General features: G+C 43.0%; 1 protein-coding gene across 3 annotated transcripts in view; it reads left to right on the forward strand.

The window, feature by feature from the left end:
• LOC103346407 (trafficking protein particle complex subunit 9) overlaps window positions 1-13,306 on the forward strand; it is a 122,692-nt gene that overhangs the window by 102,073 nt on the left and 7,313 nt on the right. Inside the window, exon 5 of one of the 3 annotated variants that reach the window (XM_089321777.1) lies at window positions 5,500-6,089. The exons of 1 other annotated variant lie outside the window; for it this stretch is intronic. The gene's annotated coding sequence lies outside the window, so the exon portion shown is untranslated. Of the gene's footprint in view, window positions 1-5,499; window positions 6,091-13,306 lie in introns of those variants that run through there. One more of the 3 variants, XM_089321780.1, reaches the window with a different exon arrangement.

Here is a 13,306-nt window from a genome sequence, read left to right on the forward strand (position 1 = left end):
TGGTCAAGGGGCGGTCTGTGCCCCAACCAATCACAGCCTGTTGCCAGGCAGTTTCCAAAGCCATCCAATCACAGCCTGTTGCCAGGCAGTTTCCAAAGCCATCCAATCACAGCCTGTTGCCAGGCAGTTTCCAAAGCCATCCCTGAGTAACTGACGCTCGCTTGCCAGTGGCCACCTTGGCATGGCCTTCTCATTCCACCACATTTCCCCCTTTTTGTTTATTTTTGAGCAATGGGATGCATGACTCTTGGTCCTACCATTGTTGACCCCATTTCCATGTGGTCTCCTTACGCAGTTGTGCCTGTCTTAGGTTGTCCCCCAGGGGATCTTACCCGTCATTGACTAACCAGTGCTCAAATCGAGAGATCACAGGATTGCTTGCTCAGATAGGGGTAGGAATGAGGAATAATGGTTATCAGGAATGGCATGACCGCACACAGGCTGTGGGCCATTTGAGTGGCTGACCAAAGCTAGTGGGGTACAAAACAGTAACAGATGTGGCTATGGGCAGTTTCTCAGGGTAGGATGATAGGGCAGGTGTGTCTGCTAACAAGGTGGGTTCTCAGTCTTGTTCAGCTAGTTTTGTTGGCTGTCAGTTGCAGGCTTGATGTTTCTGGCTGGTACCCAAATAGGCTGTTCTGCATTCTGTGGAAAGACACAAGCATATCCTCGACCTTTGGTTAGCAGAGGGTGTGGTCCTTTCCATTCTCCTGTCAGGGGGTCTTTCCACCTAACCACAGGGGCTGGGGTCTGGGATGGAAAGGATCCCCAGTGTTTATAAGCTGGGCTGATCCCTTGGGAATCAAAAGTAAGAAAATTGATAGTGAAAAGGACCTCAGTCAAAGCAAGCTATGGGTCTGAGGGCATATGATTATTTTTTTGTCTTTGTAAGAGATCTTTAATTGTCCTGTGAGTTCTTTCAGTAATTGCCTGTCCCTGTGGGTTGTATGGGATACCTGTGGCAGACTGTATGTTCCAAGATTTCAGGAAGGAATTAAATTCCTGTGATGTATACGCTGGCCCGTTATCAGTCTTTATGGTCCAGGGGACACCAAGGACCAGCATGGCTGATTTCACCACCTTTATCACATTACTAGCCTTTTCTCAGGATTGGGCTGTTGCAAATACAGCCTTTGAACAAGTATCTACCACCACATGGACAAACTTAAGTTTACCAAAGGAATTAATGTGGGTGACGTCCACTTGCCGTAGTTTATTAGGAGCAAGGCCTCACGGGTTCACTCCTGCTTGTTGCAGTGGGCCTAACGGGGTGAGGGGTGCACAATTCTTGCAAGAGTGCACTAGGTGTTTGCATTGGCTCATTGTTAGCTCTGGGAAAAGCAATTTTATGTTGCTTGCTGACATATGAAATTTTTGGTGTAAAATACGGGCTTGTTCTAAGTGTCCAATGGAAGCCGTGTTGCAGGAGATAAGACGATCAACCTTTCTGTTGCCTTGGAAAATAAAGCCAGGTAACCCAGTATGTGATCTTACGTGTGAGATATACCATGGGTATTTTCTGTTCTCAATTAGCTCTTTAAGTGTTGTGACCATCTGGTCAATTGGCTTACTGGTCGGGTTAAAGACTGCAAAAGGGATTGTCTTTGCTACCTATACTGAGTATTTGCTGTCCGAAAATATATTTACCGGTCCATCTTGGCTAAGGAGTAGAACCTTGACTATTGCTTTTATTTCTCCCAACTGTACTGATCCCCCATGGGGTTCTGCATGGATCTTATCTTTTTCTGTTAAAGATTTGATCACTATTCCAAAGAGTGACTTGTTGGCATCCATAAACGCACATGGTGCCATGGGTATAGGTTGATTAGCAGGGAAAGCATGTTTTGGATAGTCTGTTTCTAAGGTTTGTAGTGTCTGGAGTAGCCTGTCTGCTGGCAGGTGATTGTCAATCTGTCCTGGAAAATTTATCATTAAAATTTGAAAGAGCGTGCTATTCTGCATCAGTGTCGACAGTTCTAATTGTGATAGTGGTTGGACCACTATGTCTGGCTCTGTGTTAAATATCTTATTGGTATAATATCTTAATTTAAGTCCCATCATAAGGATGGTATCTGCTTTGTTTGCTATTTTAGGACAATCACTCCAGGCTATGTGCACCCAAAAAAGTGGTCCGTGTTGTTGCCAAATAACTCCTAAGGGGGCCTTGAGGGTAGCTATGGTTATGGCAAATAGAGGCACCTGAGGGTCATATCTAAAGGTTTTTAAATTTGACAACTGGGTGTTAATCTTTTCTATAGTGGATTTGGCTGCAGGTGTCAATGTGATTTTTGAGGAAGGGCTGTTTCCCTTAGTAAATCGTGTAGCGGTCTAAGTTCTGCAGGTGTTAGGGGAAGGAAGGGCTTCAGCCAATTGATTTGGCCACATAGTTGCTGAAGTTCATTAAGTGAGTATTTATGCTTGACTTTTAGGTTTGGACCCATTGGAGATATATGGGAGGAGATTTGATAACCCAAGAATTGAAAGGGAGGAAAATGTTGTACTTTTTCTGTGGCAATAGACAAACCCAGGAATTGTAAATTTCTTACTGTCTCACTTAGACAGGTATTCAGAATTGCTGCATTCTTGTGAGCAAGTAAGATATCATCCACATAATGTATGACCAAGCACTGATCTTTAAGTGTGCTGGTCGCATGAGAAACGTATCTTTGGCAAATGGCAGGGCTATTTTTCATGCCTTGGGGGAGTACTGTCCACTGGAATCTTTTTGCAGGGAGCTGGAAATTGGGCTCCCATACTGTAAAGGCAAAGTAAGCCTTATCCTGCTCTAATGGGAATGGAAAAGAAGCAGTCTTTGATATCAATGGTAACTATGTGATATCCATTAGGAATGGCCCCTGGATGGGGAATGCCAGCCTGGAATGTTCCCATCTTTTTTATATTTTTGTTAATTGCTTCTGAAATCCTGTAGAAGCCTATATTTTCCCTGTTTCTTTGGTATCACAAAAATGGGCATATTATGAGGGCTAGTGGAGGGTTCTGTGTGTCCCTTTTCCAATTGTTCCTGTACCAGTTCTTTAAGGATGCTAAGTTTGGGTTGTATTATTGGCCACTGTTCTACCCAGATGCTTCCTGTTTTTTCCCATTCAATGGGGATTGGGCTTGGCTTTTGTATGAGGTGAGCAGTGGCCCTTAGAATTGGGGGTGAATCTTACTTGTAGGTTCTCCATTAAAGCTGCTGACTTGTAGAGATTTGTGATCCGTAGTGAGGACCGCTTGTATTTGTGAGAGTACATCTATCCCCCATAAGGTCATGAAAACTTCAGCAATTAGTGGGAAGATGGCTCCTGTATCTCCATTGTCATCTAAATATAGAGTCAATTTCAGCCTCAGATTGAAGATGGGCATCGACCAGTTAATGGTAGTAGGACTCCCTCTTACTTGCTGGGCTGAAGGCCGCCCCACTGGGAGTTTAAAGGTTTGGTCTTGCCATCTTTTGCCCAATGAAAGCCTTTGTTACATAGTTAGGTCATTTATGGCTGTTGGAGTCCAGGGTCTGAATTTTGTGTCCGCTCCTACATTAACAGCAAATGTGCGGGTGGGATGGGGTCTAGAAGCTGCCCTAAGAGCATGGGGTGTCCGAGTACTGCCACAAATGTGGGGATCCTCACTGGGTGCAGATGGGATGACCTTGCATGAGTTACTGTCTAGAGGCCCTTTAAGTTCATCCCACAGGTATGTGGGGGGTGGCTGACTAGGCGTTGCTACATTGTTTGCTACCTTATTTTCACAGTTGGAGCTCTCTCTCCCTAAGTCATCAACTGTTGTCTGTGAGGCAGAGGCCTGGAGTGTCAGGCTCTTACCACTCACAAATTCACTGTCTTATAATCTGCGCAGGATTCTGAGAGGGGGGGTATCTTTCCCATGTCTGAGCACTTAAGAGCCGCATGGCACGCCAACTCTAGCCAAAGGAAAGACACGTACAGCACTGCTGCCATAACAAAGCAAATTCCTAGCACCTCAGCTGTTGATGGCATTTTGCAGGAGGTTTCCCTACGTTAGACAAACAGATAGTGGTGTATCAAATCGTAAGTATGTCCTGTGCCTAGTGGGGGACTTCCTTGATTCATTAGGTCAAGGCCGTATGGCCACACGGTGTCTCCGGAGCGTCACCTCTCTTGAGTGAGGGAAGATGACTTCGTTCTGAATTCTGGGATGATGAGTCCCTTATGAGAATTCGCCAGGCGAACCGAAAGTAAAAGGAGGAGCCGAGAAGCGACGTACGCTTCTGGGTGGAGTGTGCCTAACCTGGGGTCACTTAGACCGAGGACAAGGACAAGGAAAGGGGCGTAGGAGGGGGTTCTGTGCTCACCCTCACAGAACCGAACAGCACACAAAACACCGAGGGGCCTACTTGCCGAAATCCAGGGGGGACCTCGCCGAGTCCGACATGCTGTCTTTCTCTCAGTCAAGTTGGCGTGCCAGATGTTGCTGTTGATTTCTCAGCAATGTTGCAGTGGATTCGTTTCTGAGAGGAGCAGCGTGATGGGGGCAAGAGGCGCGGAGTCACCACACAGACCCCGGGAGTCAGGTGAAAGCAGGCTTGAGGGGAGCAGCCAGCAGACTCGTTTATTTCAGTTGGTACAATATGTTATATAGCCAAGACCAGCCAGTCTCATCAAGGGGCGGTCTGTGCCCCAACCAATCACAGCCTGTTACCAGGCAGTTTCCAAAGCCATCCCTGAGTAACTGATGCTCGCTTACCAGTGGCCACCTTGGCATGGCCTTCTCATTCCACCACAGTCTAGGTCCCTTAACTTACAAGCCCTAAAGCCACCAGGTTATTATCTAGCCCCTTTTATCAAATCCTCTTTGCCTCTCTGAAAACTTATTTGTAACTTGGACAACACTTTTCTTGACTGCTCTAATAGCAACTCTGTCCTTTGTTCTGGACCCTGTCTGGCCCACTCCTTGGCCTCATTCCTTTGTAATTTTGTTGCTTATTAAAGTCAGTGTTTTATATACATTCTGTACATATCCTTTGGGGGCAGCAGTAGTATCTTTTAAACAGTATTACCGTAAGTAGTGTACTTCAAAGTGTAAATTACCTTGTTTAAAACTGTGACTTTAACATCTGTGTAATTAGTGCATATGGTTTCTACTCTCTATTATCAAGATAATTCATTATTAGGTAAATTTGGCTAGTAGGGAGTATAGTTAAGTGAGCAGTGTTTCCTATTAAATATCAACTACTGTCTCAGTTACACATAGGAACAGCAGCTGCGCCTTGTTCAGGAAAAGTAAATGCACAAAGTTAAAAAGTTAAAGACATGCTGCAAATAACTAGTCATTATTCTGTGTATAAAAGTAGAGCAGAAATTAAACGCTGAGGATTTCTGTAAATTCTTTGTTCTATGTAGTAGATTGCCGTTTATACTCCCAACATGTGTGTACTGATAACCCTCTCCCACACTAATGAGTGGCTTTTCTCCCGGTTTTGCCTGGAATCTGCTTTATTCTCACCCTGTCTCTATACTACAGTGTTTGTTTAAGTGTTTACAGCTGGTGATGGAGCAAACCAAGGCCTTCTGCAACCAGGCGATCAACCAAGTGCTACTACAGGAATGTGCTCGGCTCCCCACCCAGGAAACAGTGGCTTAAAACATTGCCCCATGGCAGCAAAGAGTGCCTCTTTTCTCCACGTCAGCAGAGGTGGCACTGAGGATGGATCGTCATCCCTCTGCACCTCTTGGACTTCTGGGACTGATGTGGTGGGCTGTGCGCCACTGCTTTTCCGCAGATCACTCGGGCCTAATAAAAGATAACATGGCTGGCTAAGGTCAGGGAGGGGCTGGCAAAATGAAAAAGAATGGGAGGCCTCTCAGGGGTGGTTTGAGTCTTGGTTCAGTTCTTCTCCGTGGCAAGCCACCCTACTATCAGGACTCATAGGGCCCCTTGTTCTCCTGATTTTAATTTTAACCTTTGGCCCTTGCATTGTTCACAAACTTGTACAGTTTATGAAACAGAGATTGGGCACCGTTGAATTAATGGTCCAACGGTCCCAATATAAAGCCTTAAACGTTTGTAAAACCAATAAAATGTCAGTCCAAACCCATGATTGGGTTTTTCTTTTTTTTTTTTTTATTTTTTGACAGGCAGAGTGGACAGAGAGAGAGAGAGACAGAAAGGTCTTCCCTTGCCGTTGGTTCACCCTCCAGTGGCCGCCACGGTCAGCGCACTGCGGCCGGCGCACCGCACTGATCCGATGGCAGGAGCCAGGTACTTCTCCTGGTCTCCCATGGGTGCAGGGCCCAAGTACTTGGGCCATCCTCCACTGCACTCCCTGGCCACAGCAGAGAGCTGGCCTGGAAGATGGGCAACCGGGACAGAATCCAGCGCCCCAACTGGGGCTAGAACCCGGGGTGCCGGCGCCGCAAGGCGGATTAGCCTAGTGAGCCGCGGCGCTGGCCGATTGGGTTTTTCAAACATGTACAAAAACAAGGAGGGATGAAGAGCCAAAGTGACTCCATTTTAAAACAATAAAAAAGCAGCCTCCTTTTCCCATAGCAGACAAGAGTCTTTGTAAAAGCAGGCATTCAGGCATTCCGGAGATATCAAAGCTTACCAGGGACAGCTAGCTCGGTAGACCAGGGACAGCACAGTAGAGATTGCTAAACAAAGTAACTCCCTGTACCCAAAGCTCCTGTGCTGTAAGCCCCCGCTGTAACTCCCTGTGGCCAAAGCTTCCATGCTGTATGTAACTCTTTTTTTCCTGCTGATGTAGCCCTTTTTTCCTTTAAAAACTCTCCCAAACAAAGACCGGGGCCTCACTCCTTCCTCCACTGTGTGGGTTGGATGGATGGCATCCCTGTCGCGGCTTGTACTCCTGAATAAACCTTGCTTGTGCAGTTCAGTGTGATCGACTCTATGGGGGTCTCTGCGGGGATCTAACTATCTGGGCACAACACCCCCACCCCTGCAATCTGACACTAGGAACACTTACTAGTCACCCAAGTTAACAACAAAAACTGTGAAAGAAAAATCAAGAAGACACAGTATGCTAATATTTCTAACAGATAATGCTAATGATATGAACTACAGTATACTAATCACTAAAACCAGTTGTATCCAAATTAAGAATTAAAAGTTAGAAAACACACAGAATGCAAAAAATGGTAAAGTGAAACAACAAATATCTTAACTATGGTAACAATTCTAATCAGTAAGTCTTAAAATGATCTTATCTAAATCAAAGGATGAAAAATGAGAAAAAAATCAAAAACATGGGGGAGACACAGCAAGAATGCTAGATGAAAACAGCATAAAATACATTTAGCCAGTAACAATAAAAACAAAAAAGAAAATAAAAAACATTTAAGAAAAATAAATACACAAGTATACAAAGTAGAAATAGGCAGCGGAGAGAAATTGAGAAAATAGAAAAATAATAAAACAAGTAGAAAAAAAAAAGAGAAAAGAACCAATGTAGTAAAAAGAACAAAGAGACCAGACAGACAAAACAGCGATACAAACGACAAGATGAGAAAACCAGTAATGTCATCCAAGTCCTTCAGGCTGCCTCCACAGAGCTTCCTGGGCCAACTGAACAAGAACTGAGGCCAAGCCAGGGGACTGTTAAGGCAGTCGGAATGACATAACAATGGCTCCCCTGATGTCAGAGCAAGATACAGACCAATCACAGCTGGGGATACACATGGTGGTTTTCTCAAGAAACTTTCTACCTTGGTTAAAGTGAAAGGACCCCAAAATTTTTTTGCTTAAGTTTGTGATAGCAATTGATATTTAGGTTTTGATAAATTAACACCTGAAGGCTGTTTCAATGGACTTTTCATTTCTAGTTTTAAACTTTGTAAATAACTCTTGGCTTTGGTAGGACTCCTCAAGCCTACACTCAGAATCTCCAACATGATAGGTCTCAACACGTTGGTACCACTTCACTGGCATAATGACAATACAACAAAATATTGTGTTTGCCAAGTCACCATCAGGTGCATGGTTCATATCCATAGAGCTGAGAGGGAGGTTTCTTTCATCATTTACCCTGAAGTTCATCATCAGATTGCTCCTCAGTAACCCTGGAAAGCTGCACAGTAGTGGGCTGATGTAGTCCAGTGCAAACAGCAAAGTGAGAGCAAACTGAAATCTATAGCCTCCAAAACTGCTTCAAATCATAAGGAGGAAGAGAAGACATTCCAGGATATTCCAGTCCTTTGGGTTACCGTAACAAGACCCTGACCTGGGTGACTGAAAAAGAACAGGAATTCATTTTTCACTGTTTTGGAAGTTGGGAAGTCTAGATCAAGGCCCAAGAGATTTACGATCTGGGAAGGGTGCACTCTCTGCTTCTAAGATGGTACATTCTTAAAGAAAAAAAAAAACACTGATAAAGAAATGAAAGGCTGGTGGCCTAGTGTGGGCCATTCAGCCCAGGTGTAGGTGTTGAAATGTTGCACAATTTTGTCCAATACCTGGATGGTGCTTCCAGAAAAATACGGTGCCTTCTTAAGGTTCCTCATGAGGAATGGCCTTCTTAAGCTGTCTTCACCTTATAGAAAGTCCCCCATCCTGGGGCTGCTGTTGTGGGTGGGGTAAGCCACCACCTGTGAAGCCAGCATCCCATATGGGTGCCGGTCCTAGTTGTAAGGGTGTTGGTGGTAGGGGGAAGAGGACATAGAATTACTTACATAGCTGTTCCATAGGGGAAATACAAATCTCCATAGAGAGGCTCCTTTAAGGAGCTGAAATTCTATGAACAATTGTTCAATGAGGCTACAGCCATCTAGAAAGAGCACGGGCTTCAGCATCATATCTGGTCAAACCCAGCCCTGTCACAGCTGCTTTAAACTAGGCAAGTTTCTGAATTTCTCTGAGCCATTCTTCTATAAAATAGAGACAACAGCACCCACCTTGTATGGGATTCAATCATCTAAATCACACAGTGGCAAATGTGGAGCTCAAAAAAAAAATGAGCTGTGGGGACCATTATTCAGGAAAGTGTATCTAAATCCTCCATTCTTAAAGAAAACTCTAAAAATATAAATAAAGCTTATTTAAGTTTTGTATTTTAAGTCACTTAAAAACCTATTTTTCTTCACACTTTCCCCCATATTACACTATTCCAGTCATCGTCAGGCTTTTTCTGTTGTTTCAATATACATATATAAGTACTGATCCGTTCATTTTCATTTTCACCCTCATTTCCGCTCCCCTTTTTCATTTCCTCTTGGTTCATGTCCATTAAACAACTCAGATGTATTATACACCTAACAAGTACCAGGGTTCTAATCCTGTTTTTGAATTAACTCATTTGACACACTCTTCTCCATCAGGATGGTTCTCCTAAAACCATCTAAAGTTTTTCACTTTCCCCAAATTTGAAAGCTACATGTAACTGTCCAACTTCCCCTTCCTGTAATGTTTCATAAACTTTTCATTGTTAAGGTGCTAAATTTAGCATGACATCTGATAAATAAGGAAAATGAGGACCAAGAACTTTGACAAAGAGAGGACCACAGGGAAGTAACTGAGAATCCTAAGAGTACATGATCTTGACTTATGAGAGGGTCTGTTACGAGAGTAAATATGAAAGAAACAGGCTTCTAATTCATGAACAGAGGATGTCTTTCCATTTCCATGTGTCTTTGATGATTTATTTCATCAGCACTTTATACCTTTATTGTGATCTTTCACTTATTTGGTTAAATTTATTACTAAATAATTTTTGTAGCTATTGTAAATTTAGGCTTTTTTCCCGTTTCATACTTTTTTATTTTATTTTATTTATTTACTTTCTTTTTGACAGGCAGAGTGGACAGAGAAAGAGAAAGGTCTTCCTTTTTCCGTTGGTTCACCCCCCAGTGGCTGTTGCGGCCAGCGCACTGCAGACAGCTCACCGCACTGATCCAAAGCAAGGAGCCTGGTGCTTCTCCTCGTCTCCCCTGAGGGTGCAGGGCCCAAGGACTTGGGCCATCGTCCACTGCATTCCTGGGCCATAGCAGAGAGCTGGACAGGAAGAGGAGCAACCGAGACAGAATCCGGTGCCCTGACCGGAACTAGAACCCTGTGTGCCAGTGCCGCAGGCAGAGGATTAGCCTATTGACCCGCGGCACTGGCCACTTTATTTTATTTAAGATATGCAGACTTCATGTATTTCATATACAGATTCAGGAAGGTGATGATACTTCCCACTGTACTCTCCATCCTGCTCGTATTCCTACCCTTTTTCCTCTTCCCTGTACTATCCCCATTCTTATTTTTTACAAAGATCTTAAACTTAACTTTACAGAAGATCACTATTACTGTGTAATTGTTTTGTACATTGATTTTGTATCCTGAGACTTACTGGTTTATCACTCCCAACATTTTTACTGCAGTGTTTTAAGTTTTTCTGTCTAAAATCATGTCTTCTGGAAAAAGATATTTTGACTTCCTCCTTCCCAATTTTCATCCTTTAATTCTTTACTTTGCCTGAGTACTCTTGTGAGTACTTGAGATACTATATTGACTAAGAATGGTTTATGTGGAGTTCTTTTCTTGTTCAACACTCAGGAGAAATGTTTTCAGGTTTTTCCCATTCAGTATGGTATTATCTATTGTTTTATCATATAGCTTTGATAATTTTAAGCTATGTTTCCTCTGTACCTTGTTAGTTCCAATTTTTTTTATCATGAAGGGATGTTGAATCTTCTGATGGAAGCATCCACTGCATCTATTGAGATGTGCATGTGTTTTATGTTGTTCTTTCTGCTGATGTGATTTCATTGATTTTTATAGATGTTGAACCACACTTGCATGCCTGTGATAAAACCCACTTCATCATATTACATGTTGTAGATATATATATATGTACATATAACCTACATATGTGTATCTGTGATACCTTTTGGATTATTGTTGCATTCATCATGTTTCCAGAGCCTTCACAGCCTAGAAAGTGTTTGAAATAAGAAAACTCGAACTCACTACCCATGCCTTTTCAATCCCAAAAAGTCCCAAACATTTTTCCAAGGTCACAGAATGACAGACTGTACTAAGGAAAATCTTCAAAACCTAATTGCAGGTCTGGCACTGTGGTGTGGTAGGGTAGGCCTCCACCTGCAGCACTGGCATCCCATATGGGCACCAGTTCATGTCCCAGCTGCTCCTTTTCTGATCCAGCTCCCTGCTATCACCTGAAAAAGCAGTAGAAGGTGGCCCAAGTGCTTGGGCCCCTGCACTCATGTGGCCACTTGGGGAGTGAAGCAGTGGATAGAAAAGCTTTCTCTCAGTCATTCCCACTCTTTGTCTTTAACTCTGTCTCTCAATTAAATAAATATTCAAAAAAAAAACACCACTATTTCCAATGACAGTAAATCTTTCTGCACTCATATAACAATGTTAAATTCCTTCTGTATGGATAAGAATAAGTTGCATGGTCTAGTTTTGTATTCATTCAATAATTTTTTCCATACATTGCATACTGAACCATTGAAACTTCATCAGTAATTGGAAATTTAAATCAAATGAATAGGGTCTCCTATAAATTTCATCAAGATTTTTCTAAAGCCATGAGAACAAGCATCCTGACAAAAGGAACTAAAAATGTATTCGAAAATTTTGCTGGAAAGGAATCATGCTTTCCTTGGTTGTTTCTACACAATAAGCAGTAGCTTTCTGCATGTTCTTATATATTCGAATCCTCTCTGATAGGACTGCTGGCCAGAATCAGTAAAGTGTCATCAGGTTTGCATATTTGGTTTATTACATGCTGTCTTTCTGTGACCTTGGGAAATGGCTTCAAGTTTCTGGGATTGAAAAAGCATAGGTAGTGAGTTCAAGCATTCTTATTTCAACCACTGTCTAGGCTGAGAGGCTCTGGAAATGTTACGAAGTCTTAGTTTGGTTGTACTGTTTGTGCAATTCTTCAAGCCTAAAATGATTTCTTCTAAAAAGTTTAGAAGCAGAGATTTTTTTTTATGAGTCAATATACACGTGAATGAACCCTCACGTCATCAGATTGTTTTGTGTGCTCATTTTAAAAAAAAATATCTATTTTCAACTTTGTGCAATTTAAAGGATGGAATGTTCTAAGTTTAGAGTCTGTTTATCATAAAAGGCATGACTTTTGTTTGTTCAAACGAGGGAAATAATCTTTGTAGCTAATCTCAGGTGACACCAAGTTGGCATTATATTTCTTGATAAATTCAGAGCTCCTTCAATTTCCTGATTAGTAGTGTATTTATAGTGAACGGCACACAGTTGAATGCTTCAGAAGATTTATCTACTTATCTGAAAGGTGGAGTTACAGAGAGGGAGAAGCAGAAAGAGAAGCTTTCTATCAGCTGGTTCACTCCCCAAATGGCTGCAATGGCCAGGGATGGGCCAGGCTGAAGCCAGAAGCCAGGAGCTTCATGTGGGTGTCCCACATGGGTGCAGGGGCCCAAGAACTTGTGGCCACTTCCATCGCCCTCCTAGATGCATTAGCAGTGAGCCAGATCAGAAGTGGAGCAGCCGGGACTTGAACTGCCACCAGTTGGGAGGCTGGCATTCCAGATGGTGACTTAACTCACTGCATCACAGCACCAGTGCCACACAGTTGAATTTTTAATGTTATGCTTACCTGGTAACATCATGTCTTTCTTCAGGTAAGGGAAATCCCTCTTTTCACAAGGACAATTGCATAAAGAAGTTGACAGGTGTATCTGTTGTCTTCTTTTCCAGAGTGTTTGGTTATCTTTGCAAGAACTCCTTTTCTTTCTCAGAAACAAACATCTGAGGAGTTACTGAGATGAACATTCTATTTCTTTATGTGTTAATGGTTTCTTATCATTGGAGGAAGTCTTCATTGATTTTTCTCATCAGTACAATCCCAGACATTCACCTAAAAATCCACCCCAGCAGTTCTTTTGTTCTTTATGGTGAGAGCTTTTGTGTTTAGATAACTAAAATTTGAGGGGTTCCAGCGCTGTGGTGTAATGGGTAAAGCTGTTGCGTGGAATGCTAGCATCTCATGAGAGTGCTGGTTCAAGTCCTGGCTGCTCCACTTCGATCCAGCTCCCTGCTATGGCCTGTAAAAGCAGTAGAAGATGGCCCAAGTCCTTGGGCCCTTGTACCCACGTGGAAGACCAGGAGGAGTCTCCTGGCTCCTGGCTTTGAGTCGGCGCAGCTCCAGCTGTTGTGGCCAACTGGGAAGTGATCCAGCAGATGGAATACCCTCTCTCTCTCTCTCTGCCTCTGCTTCTCTCTCTGTGTAACTCTTGACTTTAAATAAAGATTAAAAAATTAACATTTTGAGCTATGTTTTACTTTTGCCCAATAATTTTATTGAAAAGTGCTTTGAAAAAAAAGT

This window comes from Oryctolagus cuniculus, chromosome 19, assembly GCF_051225735.1.
Source record: "Oryctolagus cuniculus isolate XC-2025 breed Fujian yellow rabbit chromosome 19, ASM5122573v1, whole genome shotgun sequence".
NCBI lineage: Eukaryota > Metazoa > Chordata > Mammalia > Lagomorpha > Leporidae > Oryctolagus > Oryctolagus cuniculus.